The 20185-nt window shown below is 39.3% G+C and overlaps 1 protein-coding gene across 6 annotated transcripts in view; it reads right to left on the bottom strand.

Moving 5' to 3' along the window:
* The window catches only part of ANO4 (anoctamin 4), a 178266-nt gene extending 159030 nt beyond the window's left edge, over positions 1–19236 (bottom strand). For 5 of the 6 annotated variants that reach the window (XM_042026794.1, XM_042026827.1, XM_042026783.1 and 2 more), the window contains exon 1: positions 18439–19236. The gene's annotated coding sequence lies outside the window, so the exon portion shown is untranslated. The remainder of the gene's footprint in view (positions 1–18438) is intronic. The other variant, XM_042026764.1, reaches the window with a different exon arrangement.
* Between the last annotated feature and the right edge of the window lie 949 nt (positions 19237–20185).

Raw genomic sequence — 20185 nt, 5'->3', positions numbered from 1 at the left:
ATTTACAGCTTGGCTGCAAAATGAACACTTAATAGAAGACTTATCAAGAGCTTGCAGGACTTACTCCCAGAGTTTACAAGCAGGCTCAAATGCCCCGTGAAGCACAAGGGGGTTGTTGTTATCTTACACCATCCAAAACAGCTGACTTGCATTTCTGAAGAGCCAGACAATCCAGATGGAAATAGATGGGGCTTCCTCACAATTTCCTGCTTCCTTCCTCTGTCGGCAATTTCCAGTGATATCAAACTTGTCACAGACTAAGCACTGCAACATAAGCACCAAAGCTCGAGTTCATTAAAACAATGTTCAAGTTCCTGAGACATGCCAATATCCATGCAGCTCTTGAATTCCTGGTTTAGACATTGCTGGAGCAGAATAAAAACCATCAGTCTATTTCTCTTCTAGCACTAGGAAGGTGACCTCCAGCCTTGGGCGGGCTACAATGCACAATCAAGCAGCAAAAAAATAATAATTTAGAAACCAGTGGACATGTGCCGATAAATGTTACCTACTCTGTTAGGTCTACTCACTTTTGTGGACTGGCTTAGAAAACTGGTCTTTGCACTGTAGATGCTTTCATAGGTACTGCCATAATGTTGCCAACTATCTTTGCCTCTAGGACAATGCATTAAAACATCCAAACCAGAAAAAGTAGGAGCATAAAAATCTTGTACCATTATTCCTGGAGCTTCAATAGTTTTTTGCCACAAGTAAATGTGGGGGGGGAAAGATTTAAAGCACAACTGAGTAAATGCCTCCTTACTTTACTGCCTATAACTCCGTTTCCCTGATGCCTTGTCAATGTTTGACACAAGAGGAATTATTTTCCAGGGGAGATGCTTTGTTTGGAAATTTCGCCAGTGTTTCATTGCTGTTCAGCAAGACTTCCAAAATACACGTACAATGATCACCAACTCCTATCCAAAACTGAATCATACATTTATCATATGTGGTATACTCAACTAGAAGCTGAAAATGTGCTCCTTTGTTTTTTCACACTGGTAAATATATAAATAGAAATCAGCTAGCAGTTAACTGTGCCACCTTCTAAGCGATTTTATTTTTGTGTGTGTGCATGCACTGATAAGAGTCATGATTTAAATTTTTTAATTGACTTTGGGAATGAATAAGAAATGTTTTGAATTAGCCCCTAGGGTTGCAGCACTCCCCTGTGGAATAAACCCCTGTCATCAGTGGTGTCAACCAGAAATGCCAGATGTCAACTAACAGAAATGCCAGGCTTTGCAGTGGTCTTGACCAAACTAAGCATAGATCTGCAGTGTCAGCTCTTTCACCTCTACATCATCTGAAAAGTATAAATAGGACATAACTTGGTCCTGTCTGTCAAATGGAGATCAGCAGCAATGGAGGGGAACACTGAGCAGACAGGAAAGTAGCCAGTGCTGTGCCCTGCACAGGGCAGGCAGAGGCAACGAGCTAACGCAGAAGGCAGAAATCCTTGCTTGCACTTTGCTAGTGCTGACCAAGCAGAGGCATCTGCTAAGTCAGGTATCAAGATGGCAGTACAAGAACTGGGAACTGTTGCTCTGAATATTTCTACCCTTCTTCCAAGCAAAGGACAAAATTTGAGAAAATCTGGGCCAGTATTTCAAATATTTCTCCTTATAAATATAGGAATCCATTCAGAATTTAGCAATAAGCTTCAGCTGTAAAGGAATTGTTTTGCTCAGGCTCCTGGACATATTCTCCAGAGTACAACAGTATGATGAAGATAGAGCTTTAAATATCTTCCTCAGCAACAATACTGCAGTAATGGAGATACTAGCAACAATATGGACATGAACACCACCTGACTGAATGAACTTGTCAGAACTCAGACATTAAGTTGAAAGTCAAAACAAAACCACATTTTCTGGGGGTTCATTAGTTTTAAGACATAACTGAATTCTTATGGCCGTTCCTTATGATTCTCTCAAATATGAATTATTGTAGCAATGGATGAGACATTACACTCCAGCTCTTCTTCAACTTCTGCTGCTGTTGCAAAATACACAGTCAATTTAGTTTACTGCACTGGATTAGAGATAAACCTGCTGATCTTAAGAAGTGACCTTCAATTTCTTTTTATCAGAAGCTCAGGAAGTCCTGGATGTCATTGGTTTGACAGCATGGCAGGGCATTTCTCTAACTTACTTGCAAACATAAGTAAAAATGCACTAAAAGTGAGGTGATAAACTCCAGTTTAAACTCAAGGATTGTACTCAGCACAGCACCCAGTGCTGAATCTGCACACTACATATTGCTGCATCACCACTGACCTTCTTCAGACTCTCATTCCCATAGCCCACTGTAGATGCTAAACTCTGATCGGGTACAGATATTATATTACAGATAAACGTGCCTGTAGGCAGATAATTAAATTAAGCAAACTATTTCCCACACAGTTTAGAACCAAGTTCTTTTCAATAGAAATTTACACCTTCAAATGTAAACATTTATCCTCTATTTGCAAACTGTGGCTGATCCATGTTTCAAACCTCTCCCACAAGACAAACTTTATTTTGCACACAAGAAGATAGGACATGAAGGGCTGTCTATGTTCCAGTCATCATTGTAGCATCATTGGTGGTGAATGTGTTCTTCTTGTGATTCCACACAAGAAGAAGAGCTAGAAAAGCTGCATCTCTCCTGTCTGTGCTGCTCATTCCTATATGGTTCTGGTGCAGCTATAGCAGTGTCTGTTACTGAGCCTAAAGTAGTAGTAAGGCCCAAGTAATATGACCAAAACTCAAGAAGCAAAATATTGGTAAAATCAGATAGAAAGTTCCCATCTTCCAGATATGCTATGCTGAGATAAGCCCCCTACCTCATTTTCTGTTTCTCTCCAGAAAAATTTAAAATAAATGAGCCATTAAATAATTAAGGAGAACCTCAGTTATTCACTGCAGTTCCAAATACTGATCTCCTTGTAGTGGGAAATTGATCTAAAGAAATCTACCAAAAACTCATTTTGCTGAAAATGTAGCCCAAGGGAGCTCATACTTAAAATTTATGGATCTTCCTGCATCTACAGAAATATTAGGATAGTTTTGTCATCCTCCTGCCACTGACACAGTTTCATGCTGTTCAGTATGACTGTGGTATTAGTGAAGAAGTTTTGTTAAAGTTGATGATGGAACAAACAACAATGTAGACTGTTTCTGTGTTCATTATCTCTGGAAAACAAAACTCAAATAAATCAACTCAACATAACACAAGTTAGCCAAAGTGGGCAGATGTCCACTGAGCCAGTGCTTTTCTCCCCTAATCTGCAGCGTGTAGAGTGTCCCTGCTGTTCCTCTGGATCTGGGTTTCAGGAGCAGGGTAAGGAGTCTGGCTGCTTTGCACTGCAACTTTTCAGAAGCAAACACACACTGAAAAATCCACTGAAACTGATCCAAGTCGTATAAATTTCTTGCTACATTTAGGGGTGGATTTCTGAACAAGAGACTATTTACTGTACCAGTCATTGCATCCCCCTGGAGAGACTCCTTGATTGTTCCATATATCACATCCTAGTGGTTTTTTTTCCTCTCTAAAATCCTATACATCTATACAAGTCCCAAATGGAGCTGTATTACATGTTTCAAAAATTCTTTCACCACTACCTGTATTTCTTGCCTAAATCTCAATATTTTGTTTTCTCTTCCTTTGAAAAGTTGAAAACCAGCATCATATACATGGGAAAGTTGTTTTAAAATAATTGCCCCGAATTATTTCTTAAAGTCAGAAAGAAGTCTGAAAAAAACCAGTTTCTATCAGAAGTACTCTGTGAAAAGGTAGAGAATTACAACTCAATGTAGATTTTCAAGAACATTCACTTAAAAATTTGTAAGATTCTTCATCTTGAAACTAGCATTCATATTTTATGTTATACTATCTTGTTATGATTGTGAAAAGGTCACACTGTGAGAACTGTATTCGTAAAAACTCTATAATTGTCTTCCAATTTTCTCCTTATTTTAGTTCATTCACTGCATAAGGGAGATATAAAAATGCGTAAGTTCTGTCCAGATACTTTAAGAAGTTTATGGGAAGAAAATGTTTTTTCTTTATTTGTCTTATTACAATTTTTTGGTGTCAGGTTTGCCCCTATATATTTATTTTCATACCAGTATGAAATAAACTAAGAAATACAATTCAAATCTTGTTCAGGACAATGTTGAAAAATGGCTATGGGGAAAAAAAAATTTTAAAAGAGCTTAGCTTCCTTGTGATAGCACTTAAATTATGTTCAAATTAATTCTGTGCAAATTGAACCTGCATGTTCTGTGCAGGTTTACAGAGGATCTGTACTGAGCCTGCCTAGTTTGAATGGCACTTTTGCCCATGCTAAGGTAGCTTCCCCTGTGGGCTGTCAGCAAATGTTAGGACTGTCCCAGCTAAGCATGGTCAGCATTAATAGGTCAAGAGATGGAAATTTTTCTTCTCGGTTTCATGCTGTGGCAGAATCATCTCTTTTTTTTCGCTTCCAATTTCCTCACAATGTCTCCTCAGAGACCCCACTCTTAGAAGCTCTCAGACACAACCACGGCAAGAAACACTCCCCACTTCAATCCTGAATTAAGCATTGCCCCATGTTCATCTCTGGAAACTGCAAAATGAATGACTATGAGCTAAATCAGATCATCTCTGAACATAAATAGTCACACCTGAGGTTTCTGCAGTAGAAGCATGTTGATTTAAGCCCACTGAAATTGTGTCCTTTTTGGCTGGGAAAGTGCCCAGGGCTAGGACTGCATGAAAACATTTAAGGTCGGTTTTCTTTAGGAATCTGGAAGCATGTAGGTTTTAGTCCAGAGAAAATAGAATAATTGCTCTTCTCCATCAAAAATCATTGCATAGGCTGTACACTGTGGCACAGAGGACAATATCAATAAAGTTAGCAGTGTGTGAACAAAATTGTCAGGGCCTTTATGTCCAATGACCAGAGCATACACATCCAGTGATTCTCCTACCTAGAACAAAGGCGCTCTTTCTGTCTGCAAGTGAATGCCTCACAATAAAAATGAACTGTCAAATTAAGCTGCTGATTAATTCAGGGTTATTTCTATCCAATGATTCTGAAATAATACTATTAAAGTAGAAAAGCATTTTTTTTCTTTTCCTAGTTGATTATTCAATAAACTTTAAGCAAGGAATTGTTCATTTCTAGCAATTTAGCCTTCAAACTCAATGTAGAATTTTGAGCCCATAAAATCCATGGGTCTTCTGTGATTACAACATGAAGATTTAGGCTATTTATTTGACTAATTACCTAATTTTTTTCTTTGTGCTGACTTGAGTATGGTTCTGAAAGAGAAAAATGTACATCAAGAAAAAGTTAGAGATTTAAAGCAATGAACAATGCTATTTTCATTAAATTATATCCTACCGTTATTCACACATTCTGCAAATGCTATAAATAAAATATACTTCCTACCCTAGTTCATTATTCTCTACCTTCAGTGCCCCTTTAAAACAAAATACGTTTTTTTCTAAAGGAAGAGAAGGGGGAAAAAAAAACCCTCCCCTCTCACCTTCTTATTGTTTTTTTAAGCCTGAAGAATATAGAAGTCTATTTAAACACAAAATGATACAGCACTGATTTTTATAGCCTTACACACTGTTCCTACAGCAGGTAACTGCTCCATGCAGACTATCCCTTTATGGGCCAGAGGGAGTCCTGCCTCTGGGGCTGTCCAGGAGCCTGGGTTGCTACTTAGCCCAGGAGGAGTTCCAGAGACTCCAGGAGGCTGGATGATCTATGGAGTGAAACTAAATCATCACCATGAATTAGCAGTTGCTAATTAACATCACTAAGTGACCCTTCCAGTGTGGACAAGGGAAATGTCAATAAAACAACTCTGCCTGTATCCCATGTACCTGACTTCTTGAACACCCACAAATGATCCAAATTCAAGTTCTATACATCTGTGCTGCTCACAAACTGCAAACTGTGCTGAGAAAACCCTTGACCCTGCTACTCCTCATTGTTCACACTTCCACTTGTTAATGCCATTCACTTCTGCTACATTAGCAGCATCATCCCTCTTCAAACACCAAGTAGTCTAAAGAATTAGTCAAAAATTAGTCCAAAAATTGCATAGAAATGAGGGGATATTTCATGTCTCAGCTCCACAAAGAAATTCTACTTAAGACAATTATCCACCATCCAAACCAGACACGGAGTTGCTCAATGCCTGTCCCCACTGCTCCAGCTGCTCTGCTGACCTCAGTATTTTATGTGACTTTCAGTAAGGAACGGAGATTTCTCTGTCAGGACCTTGACGTTAGCCAAAACAGAATAAAGAATGTTAGGAGCTTAGAAATCTGTACAAGGCACAAAAATTATTTGGCTTCCAACAGAATTCAAGATCCCACAATCTCAGGTGCTGGACATCACATGCTTTTAAAATAACCAAAAACCTCTTGTCTCAAATTCTTACCATCTTTGTATGAAAGAGACAAATTGAGGAAAAGAATGAAACTAGGGTGCATTTAATGTGCCAAGCATGAACTAGACAAAGCTCATTTGCTCTCACTCACTCCCTGTTACTGTTAATTGTATGGATCATTTACTAAAAGTTTCAAAATAATACTATGTGCTCTATAAAAACTCATCCATTAAGGAAGATGTGACTACATTCAAAAATGTCACACCAAGATAGGCTTTGAATTTAAAACTTTTTGTTGTTAATTTATTCTAAAATCGACCAGACAGGTATTGCTGTATGCTGCAAATTTCAACTACTGGGATGCTGTTGACTACAGACCAGCAGCAGCTTCTGCCTGAGCCAGGCAATACTTTTGCAAGAATGAAAATGGTAAGCATGCATTTTTACTTGTAACTGATTTCCTGACAAACTGCAGCACTGGATTCTCTTTGACTTTTTCGAAGATTTTTTATTACATCAGATCCTACTGATACATAGAAAACCTACAATTTGTCTTGCATGACTCCAGTTTTTGAAAGCACCTCTCTCTGAATTATTTTATTGCACTGGCAGTCTGAGCTTGCTCAGCAAAATGGCAACACAAGAACCAGAGGATTAACATTGCACCAAGGTGCTCAGCATCTGGCAGTTAACAGGGTATAATATTAGTGGTATGTCAGGCTTTTCCTATGAAGAGTAAGGAAAAATTTCTCCAGACTTTCAAAAAGCATGAAATTCAACACAGAGGTGACCCTTGGCTTAGTTATTGAAGGTTGCAAACCTGGCTTGTCCTAAATCAACTAATAAATGACTGCTTATGCTGAAAGGAAATGGTCTGTGTGGGAAAATGAGCATTTGTGTATACCCTTTAGAGGAAACCAATAGGTCTCTAATTTCCTTGACACAGAATTAGGTACTTAGTGCCTTAGAACCTGTGTAGAGTAAGTAAACTTGCCATCTTGCTCTCCATGCTTCTGTTGATGCAAATGGCTCCCTCCACCTCCTGATCATTAGTATTTTTAGCATACAACTGTAAGTGTGATTACATGTAAAAACATTTAGATGATGCATTCAAGTTACACTTTTAAGTATAAACAGTGATTGGAGGAGCATCCCTAGTACTGTTTCCCGAGTTCTGCAATTCTCTGGTTTTGGCTTCAGAGTATATTCAGCCCATGATATTCCCCCTGAAATATCTCGATCCCTAAAAATTAAAAAAAATTATTGTAAAGCATGAAAAATTAGCTCATGGTTTTCCTTCAGCTGAAGTCAGAGTAAGGTATATACTGAGCCCCAACAGAGAGATAGGGCCAGGCCCTTTCCTGGGATTATGCATTGAATAGAATCCTTGTTTTTGCCCTGGGACAGCAAAATGCAGGTGACAAACCATCACTAAGCCACAGGCATTGTAGGATGCCATGCTGAGACATCTTCCTGCTAACAACACTCCAGCAGCATTTAGCAGGCATTGCTGATTCAAAATCTGCATTCTCATAACCTTGGCCCACTGGCCAGATGCTGGCAAAGCTGCTGAAACAGGACAGTGCCTGTGCTGTTTTCAAGGGCACATGAGCAAGGCATTAGTTGCTTTACTCACCACACTTAAAACAGGACAGAAGATTTTATTTTTTTGGACTTGATCAGTCGGAGTTTTACTACTTGTATTAAGTTCTTTGCTAAAACTATGTTAATGAGAGGGAATGAAAACACTTTCCCAATTTAACTGGATTTACTTATAACACTGAAACTGTAAAGAGAGAATTTGTGCTCACATAATAGCTAATCAACAGCAATTTTTCATTTTAAAAAGCAGCTTTAAAGTATTAACCACATCAGTGAATATGTTATAAAATCACTAGCCATGCACATACAAACACAGATGCCTCAAGATTTAAAATGCCATTTCTGACTTGGGAAATCAACTCTGTTGGAAATTCAGAGGGAGAATTTTGGGTTTAGTTTGGACATCAGGAAGAAGTTCTTCACAGAAAGAGTGACTGGGCATTGGAATGGGCTGCCCAAGGAGGTGATGGAATCAGTGTCCTTTGAGGGAGGTTTTTAAGAAAAGACTGGATGTGGCATGGTCTGGTTGACAAGGTGGTTATAGGTCACAGGTTGGACTTGATAATCTCAAAGGCCTTTTCCAACCTAATTGATTCTGTGAATATCTGTCTATCTATCTATCTATCTATCTATCTCTGAGAGATAGTTATTACTGTAAAAATATATAAGATTACCTGAAGGTATAGGCTGCCTAATTATTTTTTTTCTGTCAGCAATAGATGTGGTATGGTTTTTTCCCTGCATTTACCGCTCTTATAGCTCAAGGGGATCACTATAATGGTAGAAGAGTAGAGACCTTCTCTCCCAGGATCTCATGGCTAACAGTCACACCACATCATGAAGGAGGAAGAACTACCCTAATGTCAAGATTAAAAGCTCTGTGGCAGTAGAGGACACTTTGTTCCATTGAACAGCCATCAACAGGGAGCTTTGTAGCAAAAGATGTACTTCCTTCCTCTGACAGGTCTACCGGCCCTGGAATGTCAACCATGGCTACCAAGCTGACCCCTCACTATGCTGAAGACCAGGAAGAAGAAAACTGAAGCTCTCAAATAGCTGTCTTATATTTTCAACATTTTTCTCAATATCAAAGGATGAAAATTCTGAATTTTATATAGTCTTTTAAAATATTTAGGTGTTGACATACAATACAACCATGTCAGAGGGCTGTTGAGTTTGCAGTATCAAGTGCCCAAGAAATGCCAGGATTAAAGCTGCATCTGTGAAATACACTCAGCACTTCTAACATGATACAGGTTTTAATTTCAGACCACACAGAAATTTTTATACTCAGTGTGCACTTAGGATGGACACCTCTGTGATAAGCATCAGCTCCACCTGGCCTCTGCCCAGTCTCTGTGCACAGGGAAAGCCTTACAGAAACACACATTGAAGCTGCATGAAGACAAAGGTTGGTCTCAGGATCAAAGCATTTGAGTTTTAATTTCAGGTACTCAATTGCATATCCACTTCTGCTTTCCATGCTGCTAAGAGACTTCAGTGGGGGTATGTCACTGTCCAAGCACCCAGCAGACAACACCTGATGAACCAAAGCTGTGGTACTCATAGCTACAGTCAGTATCCACTGAAGCCTTTTTTTGATTATATAAAATGCTATAATGTGATAAAGACATGAAAAAATCATACCCTTGACATGTCACATTCAGGACCCTAAGGTAATGAGCATTTCTCCCTTTCACATCAAAAACCTTAGCTCCTTATCTATGAAGTAATAAGAACAGATGACACCAGCAAGGGAAATAATTTCTTACATCGTTTCCATGAAGGATAATTATTTGCCATCTAGACATTAGCAGAAGTTGTGGTGATTACAACAAAAAAATACAAATATCAAGAAATATTTGTTTGGTTTTTGTTTGGAGCCTGATTTGGATCATAGACACTAACTGTGAGACAGAATGAAATATTTCACAAGGAAAATAAAAATAAACAAATATAACTCAATGAAAACACTGCATGTGAACACATGACTAAAGTCTCCAGGATGTTGTGTAAGTATAGACAACCAATATTGTGGCATTTAATAATTCTTAAATGCTCAAAGCTGCCTCCTCCCATGGTATTCAGTAAAATAAAACCAGCTGTGCTAGTACCTGAGAGTGCAATGAAGTACTCACAAAGCCATACCCAAGGTTTAAAACTGATTGACAGACTTAGAGATGTTTCTGAAAATGCAGTTCAAAAGCTGTAAGCACTAACAGAGTGGCCTCAGAACATGTTTTCCCCTGGACTCTATTCAGGAAAGACAACATATGTTTGACAACAGCGAAAGAGAAACACATCAATTGCAAGTTACTTAGCCTGGAGTGCACTGCAATCAGAGCACATCAAAAACTAACCAGACGTCATGGTATGCCCTGGAAACAAGCAACTGGAGTTTTTAGACAGGCAATGACAAGCTGCAATGTTATCAAAGTTATCTAGCAAATATCCTAAATATTTCTCCACTCTCTGTAACAATATGATAACTTTTCTTTTTAAAACTTCTCTTGAGTCCTTTACTTGTTTCAGAACCTAGAAGATTAAAAGTTTTCTTCTTTACCTTGTGTATTTGAATGTAGCTTATTTGGTATTATCTGTTAGTATTAGAATTTCCATTTCCCCTGTACTGTGACTCTGGGAAAACAGGCTACCCTGGCATGGGCAGGGTACTGGTACAGGTTTCAAGAGTCCTGGGCTGAACCAAGACATATTTTTCTATATGATCTTGAGTGAGACACTTAAATCTTTGACAATGAACATGTTCCTGTGCAGTAATTGACAAGTTATCACATGATAGCTGAAAGCACATCGAAATTCCCAGATGAACAGTTTCTTTCGTCACAACCTGATCCTGAAGCAAAATGTCAAAAATAAAAACAAAACCAGTGGGTATGTGCCACATCCATCTCTCTTCTTTCCCCCTTGTCCCTCTTGGAACTGAAAGGAAGTACATGTCCTGAACCTATCTCCCTTCTCAATTTATGAGCAGAGGTGATACCCTTTAGCAACCAATCTCACACAAGGAGCATCAGGACAAGCACAGACCTATTATCCCTCCTCACTGCAACATATATTAAATTTCAATTCAAGCAGTGTACCTTAAGGTAAGGAAACAAGTTTATCATATTGAAATCTGAGCCTCTCTTTCTGCATTGTAATGTCACCTTTAACACCCATTGCATTGTTTCACAAACAATTCATAGAAAGTTTTGTTGTTGTTGTTGAAGTTGCTGTTGCAAAGAATGGTGACCTGCACAACAAGCACTGCTGAAGTACCACAGCTCATTCTGAGTCTAAGTTCATATTTTCACAGCTCGAAACTCAAAGCAAAAAACCCACACCAGTATGTGAGTGGGACACCTGGATGCAGAAACAGCCTTGAGGAGCAGGTGAAGAACAGGAGCAGACAGAGAAATGCTGGAGGGGGAATGGAGCAGAGCCTGGGAGAGAGTCAAAGGACAGGAGGTCCAGCAAGAAGCGGAAGCACAAAACGGAGATTTGTAAGAAATAAGATCAGACACAGGAGCTGTAATATAAGAGGCAGAATTAAAACCAGAGTTACTCGAATGCTGATCTGATTGAGTTTTACAGGAAGAAACTGGATAATTTAGACCTAAATTTTGTCACAAAAGTTGTAGTATATTAACATAGTGTAGTAATCACAAAACAATTGAGTCATGTTAGTTTTTAGGTAAAAAAGGAGAACAAAGTAATATTTTTCTTACATAAGAACGCATACTATGTTTGCAGAACTGTTCTGGGCGACAACAGTGCAATGAGAAGTTGCAGTAACATCTTCACCATGGGACACTGAGTACTTCACAAAAGTTGTTTGTATCATCAGAACTGTACCACAATATATTAATCAGGATAGTTCAGAGTCTATTCTTATTAGAAATATAAACTAAGTAAACTTCATGAAGCATGCTGAAGCAGAAGGTTATCAAATCTTTTGCCAAGGCATTTCTGAAATCCAAATCACAAATTCTACATTATAAAGGAAAATAAGGAAATTCTGTCTATGGCTCAACAGCAGTTTCTGTGTGACCAGTTAGAAAGACCTTTTTATGTTTAAGCTCATCTGGTGGTCATCATAAAGAGGCAGAGAATAAAACAGAACAACTACTAGCAACACTCAGCATCAATCAAAACAAAAATAAGTCTGTGGGTAGATACTTGACTACCCTACACTTAATTTAAATGAGATCGGGAATTTTCCCCAGTCTGGAAGAGCTTATTTAAATGATATAGGTTAGAAAATCAGCTGCTGTAGTTGTTTCTCTGGGAACAAATGACAATAAGAAATTTTAGGAGGTAATACTTTTCCTTTTTCCTGAGGGCAGAGCAACATTCAACTTAATTGATTTTCTCCCCTTATCTAAAATAAAGAATTTTTAAGGCAACAGCCTCAAAAACAGTAAACATAAACCAAAGCAGTGTTGCCTGCATGAAACTGCAGAGAGGTTAAAACAGACCAGTAACACCTGCTTAATTCCTCTTTGCTGTGGTTCTTTGATCTCAGATTCCAAAGCTACAAAATATATTATTTTCCTGACAGATTAAGGAAAAGAGTATTCATGCTAACAGGGCTGACATTTTACTTGATTCTTAGGTTCCAGCCCTTTTGTCCTGCCAAGCCTGTTTGTCACTGCCTCTTGTTCTCCTTTCTCTATGCATGCTTCACAATATATTGGGATGGCAGACCAAGCTCCTACAAAATAACTGTCTTTAGAAAGGACAGTATTTGCTTTTGCCTGGGCACTGAATCAGAGCCGTGCTCTGCCTAGATGAAACTCAGCATAGGATGGCAACTAGTATAGTTATAAAACCCCCCCAAAACCGAAAGAAAACCAAGACTAAGGAAAATGTGAAGGCAAATTGATATTTAAAAAGGCAAAAAAGTACATATCAAGGGAAAGCAGTGGAGAGACAGTGACATGGAGCACAAACAAGGAAAGAATTTAATTGAGGCTGGGGGATAGATGAACAACATGTAGAGAGGTTGTATGTCTGCCAGGATATATGGACACATACCAATGGACTTCACAAAGCTCTGGATTTTAACTGGCATTTTACAGGGAGTGGTTTCCCAAGGAGAATCAAACCCATTTAGAAAAAGTCCCTGGTGGTCTAACACATCACATATAAAGTATTATGTTTAATTTTAATGAAAACCAGTTTCTTCAAAGAAAATTATCTGAAATGGGAATATATCTCCTGCTGATCCAAAACAGCTAATCACCAAGCCAGCTAATCACCAGCTTTTCCATACAGCAAAACTGGCTCAGAGGAGATTCTGTCTTTTTCTTCTCAGGTGATTTTGTTAATTAACTTCCTCATCCAAAAATGAAGAGAGGAAGAAAAAAATTTCAATATTTGAAGGCTGTAAGAACTATATAAAATAAGAAATTAATGTCAATACTGCAGGGGGATGCAACAAGCCAAATGGATGAAGGTAGAAAAGCTGTTTTGATGAGGGCTCTATTTGAATAATCTCCCAGCAAGACTGACATAAACCCTATAGATAAATTATACAAAAGCCTACTCTTCCTAGCTTCATATTAAACAGCAATAATCTTCTAAAGAAGATTGGGATATCTCTTTTAGATGTATTTCCAACCACCCTCTGGAAGTGCAAACTTCTGGTGTTCTACCACTGTAGAGAGCATGAGAATCTCATCTCCCATGATCATCATCAATACCTAGATAATCCTGGAATCTCAGAACACACTTATAGCCAGAGAATGAATTCAGAAGATTTAATTTGTTTATCTTTTAAAAAATATTTATCTATGGTAGTATGGGCTTTTGAGGGACCAAGCTGTCCAAAACAGCTAGCCTCCCTTTGGACAATTAGACTGCAAATGCTGAATCTTGAAATCTCTGGATTTATGTTCAAAGTTCACCATTTGGTGGGAACTAGTCTTCTCTCAGAGCTTGAATTTGGAGGCCCATTTGGAGGTGGGCTTGCTGTAACGCCTCCTGAGGTGATGAGCAATTGGTTTTGCAGCATTATTAGCATCTGCATACAGCTCTTGGAAATATGAGACTTTTCTGAAAACATTCTCTCAGATCTGTGCTTTTCTAAAGTAAAATCCATGCACATGCAGAGAGCTGTACACCATTATCCACCCTATTTGGGGATCTAATTGCAGCTTCAGTGATATTCATCCTGCTCAGGGTGTTATTCATGAAGATTAAAACACTTGCATTGCCTGCTCCAGCACCAAGATCCCTTCCACTAGAATACTGAAGTACTAACCCGTAACTCCTAACGAAACTGTTATTTCTCCTTATATTATACAATGAGAAGTTCTCAATTTCTTACAATCTCACATTACCAGAACAAGAACACTTCATGTTGGTCAAGTCAAGCAGGCCTAGTGCTGCTCCACTGTTACCACATTAAATCTGGAATAACATAATTGTAGCTTTTGCTACGCAGGAGAAAGTTCTGTAACACACAGAACACTTCTCACTTTATTGTCCAGTGTTTCCTATGCAGAAGTTGCCTAAGAACAAATCTGCACGACACAAAGTGAAAGACCACAGTTTCCATGAAGAACCAGACAGATCGACAAAAGCACTATGCACTCATACAAAAGCAGAAAATGCAATCCCCTCCTGAGATATGACAGGCACAGGATGCAAGCACTTACTAGAAGGCAGCATATGCTCAGGACACCCGGGACATACGTAACAATGCCTGAAAGCTTATCCTTCCCCCCAGACAGAGGGAAAGCACGTAGCACACAAACACCCTGCCTAGTACTTCCAAAAAGCACTAAACTTCTGACAGATTATGCAGCGCAGTGTTCACACACAGGATTTCCAGACATCCATGAACTGCAAAAATAGCAACTGCTCCGAAGAGAGTTCACCTGTTAAAGCCACAAAATACACAGAGACAGGCTTGTAATATTTGCAACATTAGAGCTACAAAGTCCTTGAAGTCATCCTGGACAAAATCTGCAGACTAAGTAAGAAAATATGTCCAGGAACACCTTGAAAGTTAGCTCTGTGAAAAAGGGAGAAAGCCTAGAATGTGGAGTCGGCTTTTTATTATCCATTAGTGGGCTCATTAGTGGGTCAGGATGTATGAAGAAACAGGCAGGTAAAACCACAATTGATACAGCATGAAAAATATCACTAGCCAGAGCACTGCCTGGTACCGATGACTTCAGCTCTGCAACATGTATAGCTCAGTATTACTTTCCAGTCTGGGACAGAGAGGGAAGTTGGAGCATGGCTAATCCACTGCCTGAATTCTTCAGCCAGTGATAATCAATAGCTGTCTGCATAGGTTTTGTCAGAAAGGATATGAGCAGATGGAAAGCATAAAATTACTGAAGCAGTATGGATAAATGAGAGAGCTTTCTGTAAAAACATACCCATTTATATTCCCAACAAAAATGTATATTTTTGAATATTTGTGGAGAAAATAAGCTTTAAAAAACTTGCTTCTACAGACAAGTGGAGTGAAGAATGCATATTGATCATACACAGGGGGAAAAGAGTACAATGACTTCATCAGACCATTGGGTGATTTTGGCTGGCTAAGGAACAGAGGGTTGTTTTTTTTTTTTTCTTTCCCTGCAGTTGTTTTCTATGCAGTCTTCAGCCACCCTGCAATGGAATTAACATGACACCATGCTGTGAAACAAGGAAGTACTATGCATGCATTCCCTATTAGAGAATTCATAGAATTCCCAGGAAATGAACAGCACATCTACCTACTTGAATTTCATGTAATTCAGGGAATTTCACTCTTCTCTATACCTCTCAAGACTGTTATAGAGGATTGCATCTTTATTTTTCAAGCCTTTAGGCTGCAACAAGGTGTGCTGTCAAGGATTTTAGATGCACAGACTTCTCAGTTGCAGTACATAGAGGTCAGGTTCCAAATGCAAACATCCCATTGCAAGCTAATGTGGTTTAAACTTGAGAAAATATTTCAGGATTTTCCTCACTTCCTTCTTCCTCAAGGTTATTGAAAAATCACATTAAATTATGCTCTTTGGCTTTTAAACTTTTATTGGAAAAGATAGATATATTTATGCACTTATGTTCAAAATTAACTTTTACAGGATAATTTTACTTAAACATTAGTAATTGTTGAGTGACATTGCCACATTTGATTAATTGTTAAGTAGGAATGTAGATTATATTAAGGCATAGGAATATCTGAATTTACAACAATATTTAAAAAAATAATAGCATGCAGTTCCATAATTAACTGTGAGGTTTTCAGAATTTTTTTGATTGTGCATGTATTCTGCAAACCCTCCTGTTTTTCAAGTTTACAATAATTTTATATGGAACAAACTAGTAAAAACTCCAAGTGCATATACACACACTCCAAGTGCATATACAATTACTTTTTATATTTAATCAAGAAAAGCCTAAGCCTGATTGCTCCAAGGCAGTTTCACAACCTGCAGGGAGTCAGGACTGCTTCTCTGTGTGTGTTACTAGGAGCCCTGCTGATCTTCCACTGCAAAAAGTTTCTTTGCTGCTGTCATTGTGTCAGCACTCACTGAAACTGTAAGAGAACAAACTCAGGCACTTTGTTACTGATATAAAAGAGTTAAGTAACACACAGATCAGTCATAGTGCCAAAGCCTTTCTGTAGTAGATAGACAGTGGGCAAGATTGCTCTAGAAGCAAATGTTTTAGACAGTTCCTTGTGCTGCACAATTGCCAAAACAGGCCTGTTCCCTACCAGAGTAGGAGGTTTGCAGCATGCCCTCACTGCATCAATGAGAAGGGAAATCAGGCTCATGACCAGCTGCACCAGTGGGTACTACATGATGCCAAAACACAAGATCTGGTGGGGCAGAGGACTTGGACCACTGACATCTGGGCTATGTGCTGCCCATTACTGCTTGCTTTGAAGGCAATGCAGCAGCTACCTCACTGCACCATGAAGTCCTCTACCTACAGATCTGGGTAAGCTTCCTCCTCCCCCCACCACACACATACGTGCTTGTCAATACAACAGGACAGTACACCCCCGTACAGAAAAGAAACTAAGGGTATTGAAAATAACAGCAGTGTTCTAAAGTTTTTACTCATTTGCAAGGGAAAAGGAGGTACCCAAACTGTGTTCAGCTAAACTCTCTGTGAAGCAAAACTCTCTGAATTACAGGACAAATCAGGAACAAAATTGTTTTATTAAGTCACAATGTAAGCTATATTAAGCAAAGAAAAAAATTCCCAGACATCAGTAGAACTCTTGTTAAACCCAGAAAAGGCAATGTAGAGACAGAATAAAAGCTTTATTCTTATCCTACCTCAGTAAAACAAAGGTATAAGAACACATCTCCTCTTTGCTCTGCTTGAAGTCAGACCACCCTGTGATGAGTTTAAGCCAGTGTTATATCTATGCCTTCAGTGGACCTTTGAAGATGTAGCAGAATCTTTATTATTCCTGCAGTGTGTAAGGGCTATGCATAGTCAATCCCCATAATGGATCCACAGCATGAAACACATTTCAGTTAAAAGAAATACTTTCACAGTTCTCTTTTATGAAAAGGAAAGGAATATATCTATCTACCAGAAGCTGTATATTTGCTTTACTTTAAATCTCATGCAACAAACTAGAAAAGAAAAAAAAAAGGGCACAGTTTACTCTGGTCTAAAAACAACCTTTCCTATTTATAAAATCAGAGCTGTTAGAACAGCTTAGAGCACAAATTAAGCCAGCACATATTTTCAGACATTTAGAAACACTTCTTTTCTACTGCAGAGATGTAAAAGCACTTCAAAAAGCTAAGAATTTGCAGCTGTAAGGACTGGAGAGGGATGAGGGTTATGAGGTTGCCTATTCCGTAAGTTCTTGTCCCAGCTAGTCTGTACTTTTAAGATGCAAAAGGTCCAACTTAAAAACACCTGATGACATAGGCTTATATTGAAAATGCTGAAAGAGCCCATCTGTCCCATGCCAACATCAGCAAACACCAGTTCAAACCACATGTATGCTCACACTTGAACACTGAGGGGCTTCAGTTTTCTAGGTGTCTGGTCAAGCAGGGGATACCTGTGCCCTCAGTGCAGTGGTACAGACCTAGAGAAATGAGTCAGTCACCTTTACCCAATCTCTATTCCAGTTCCCCAGAACCGTATCCCGTTGCTGCCACAGGCAATCGGGAGCAATGCTCAAGCCTCTCGTTTCAAGGACAAAGAGGCAGCACTCAGCTTGCAGTCAATACTTCAGAGCTCTGGGTCGGAGGAGGGAAAGAGCAAAATAAACAGAAAACTTGTGTTTTACTTAGCCAGCATCTGCTATGAAGATGATGAAAATTATGACGAGATATTAAGTGAAGGTCACGAGGCTTATCTAAGACTATAGGGGGAGAAAAACAGATGGGGAGGGGGAGGGAGAGAGAGAGAGAGGGAGAGAGCACGAGCACTGCAGCAAAGAAGCTATGCTCAGCCAATATATGCCGGCACTTACCATAAAAATAGATCCAAAGAGAATCAGATTAAGGATCCTTTTTGTCTCTCTTCAATACAAAGATTTCCACATGAAGCTCTGAACACAGCTGTCCAGGGAAAAAGCAAGGTAATATGATGATACACAGAAAACACTAACACACAAACGGTAAGTCCTTTCACAGCCTTCAAAAGCCTGCAAGCAGTTTGTGCCGAAAAACCAAAGGTAAGAAGTCTGAAGATGACTCCTACATAACACTGCAGCTAAACCAGACTGCCGGATTTCCAGTCACTCACACCTCACTGTTTTCATCTTCGTCCTCTCACCATTACTTACATCCTAGAGGTGGGCTTGGGGGTGGGGATAAGAGATTTCTCCTCCAAGTGGAAAGGATCACAGAAGCAGAATCAGCATTTGTAATCAGTCGCTGGGAGTACCCAATCAGAGGACCTGCGGCATGGCAGCGTGACAGCTGTCCAAGGCAGGGCAGCCCGACGCGTCAGCTGCCGGCACGGTGCTGCCTTGGGGCTTCTCTGCCTCACAGCCCCAGCCCCAGCAAGGATTCCTGCACCATGGACAGACAAACTGCCTTCGTGCACTGTGCCTGCTCCTCCGAGCAGCAGCGCTCAGAAAGCCACAGGCTTTTCTGGGTTGCTGTTCCGACAGGCTGCTGGCACAGCTCTGCACTCGTACAGAGGTAAGAAAAGTTTGGAGGTTTGAATATCAGTGTCATTTAACTTGAAATTTTATTAGCCGGTACCTTCCCTATATAAAACATACATTAATTGTTGCTTCCTCTTCAAAGGCATCTTTTTGAAGAAAAAAGAAATCTGTAAGAGATTTTACAGCATGGTCTCATTGTTGTGAACTGCCTTGCTAGAGCCAGTGCTGGTTTTGACACGACATCACAGACCCCAGACAGCATCAAATCCCCAGAAAACACACAACCAAAGTTCCTCTCCCTGCACCTGCCAAGATGACAGCTGGATTAAAAGTTTTGTTGCTTTCAAAAATACAATTTGACACCAAAAAAAAGATTTAAAAAAGACCAAAAACCAGACCTCTACTTAATTTTCAATAAGGATATCCAGGGTCTGGAGAGAAATACTTCTAGGGTATTTAAAGCATTCAACCAATTCACACAGTAAAGTGATGCAGCAGATTTAAAGCTGCCAAGCACTGTAACTTTCAGGGGATGTTCCCGATTCTAAGATACAAATGGCTGCATTTGACTATGGGGGAGAAATTATTCTGATTCTACTCACAAAGCAGTCCACAGTGGAGGAAACCTAAATACAGCATGGAAGTTTGTGTTTACTTAAAGCAGACACTCTGCCAGAAGAAAAAGTTAGATGCTTACCTTTTCAAAGCATTTTTAGAACAGTCAGTCCCCAATTTCTGCTGCATCACAAAGTAATCATGAATACCATCCATCTGATAGTCACATTTCAGAAGATGAAAAGGCTGTGTAGTGTAAGGGGGGAGCATGGGGAAAACAGGCATCAAAGCATTCCCAGCAGTGGTACCCATACTACTTGATCAGTATCAAGTACTTGTAGATCGCACCAGGTAACAACACAAGCCTATCAGGGAAAGAGGAGGCCTAAAAACAACAACAACATTTTTAAAAAATAGTAAATCAGAGCTTTACATCTTGAAGCACAGACTAACAATCTAAAGTGCAATTTAATACAACTAATCTGCTCCAAAATGTTTGGGAGTGTGAATATAGTGCAAGAGCATACAAACTCCAGTAGCAGCAACAGCA

This window comes from Corvus kubaryi, unplaced genomic scaffold, assembly GCF_017639235.1.
Source record: "Corvus kubaryi isolate FWS band 111438036 unplaced genomic scaffold, C.kubaryi_AGA036_p1.0 129, whole genome shotgun sequence".
Lineage (NCBI taxonomy): Eukaryota > Metazoa > Chordata > Aves > Passeriformes > Corvidae > Corvus > Corvus kubaryi.
The sequence above is the reverse complement of the archived record's forward strand: the minus strand, read 5'-3'. Positions and strand labels throughout refer to the sequence as shown.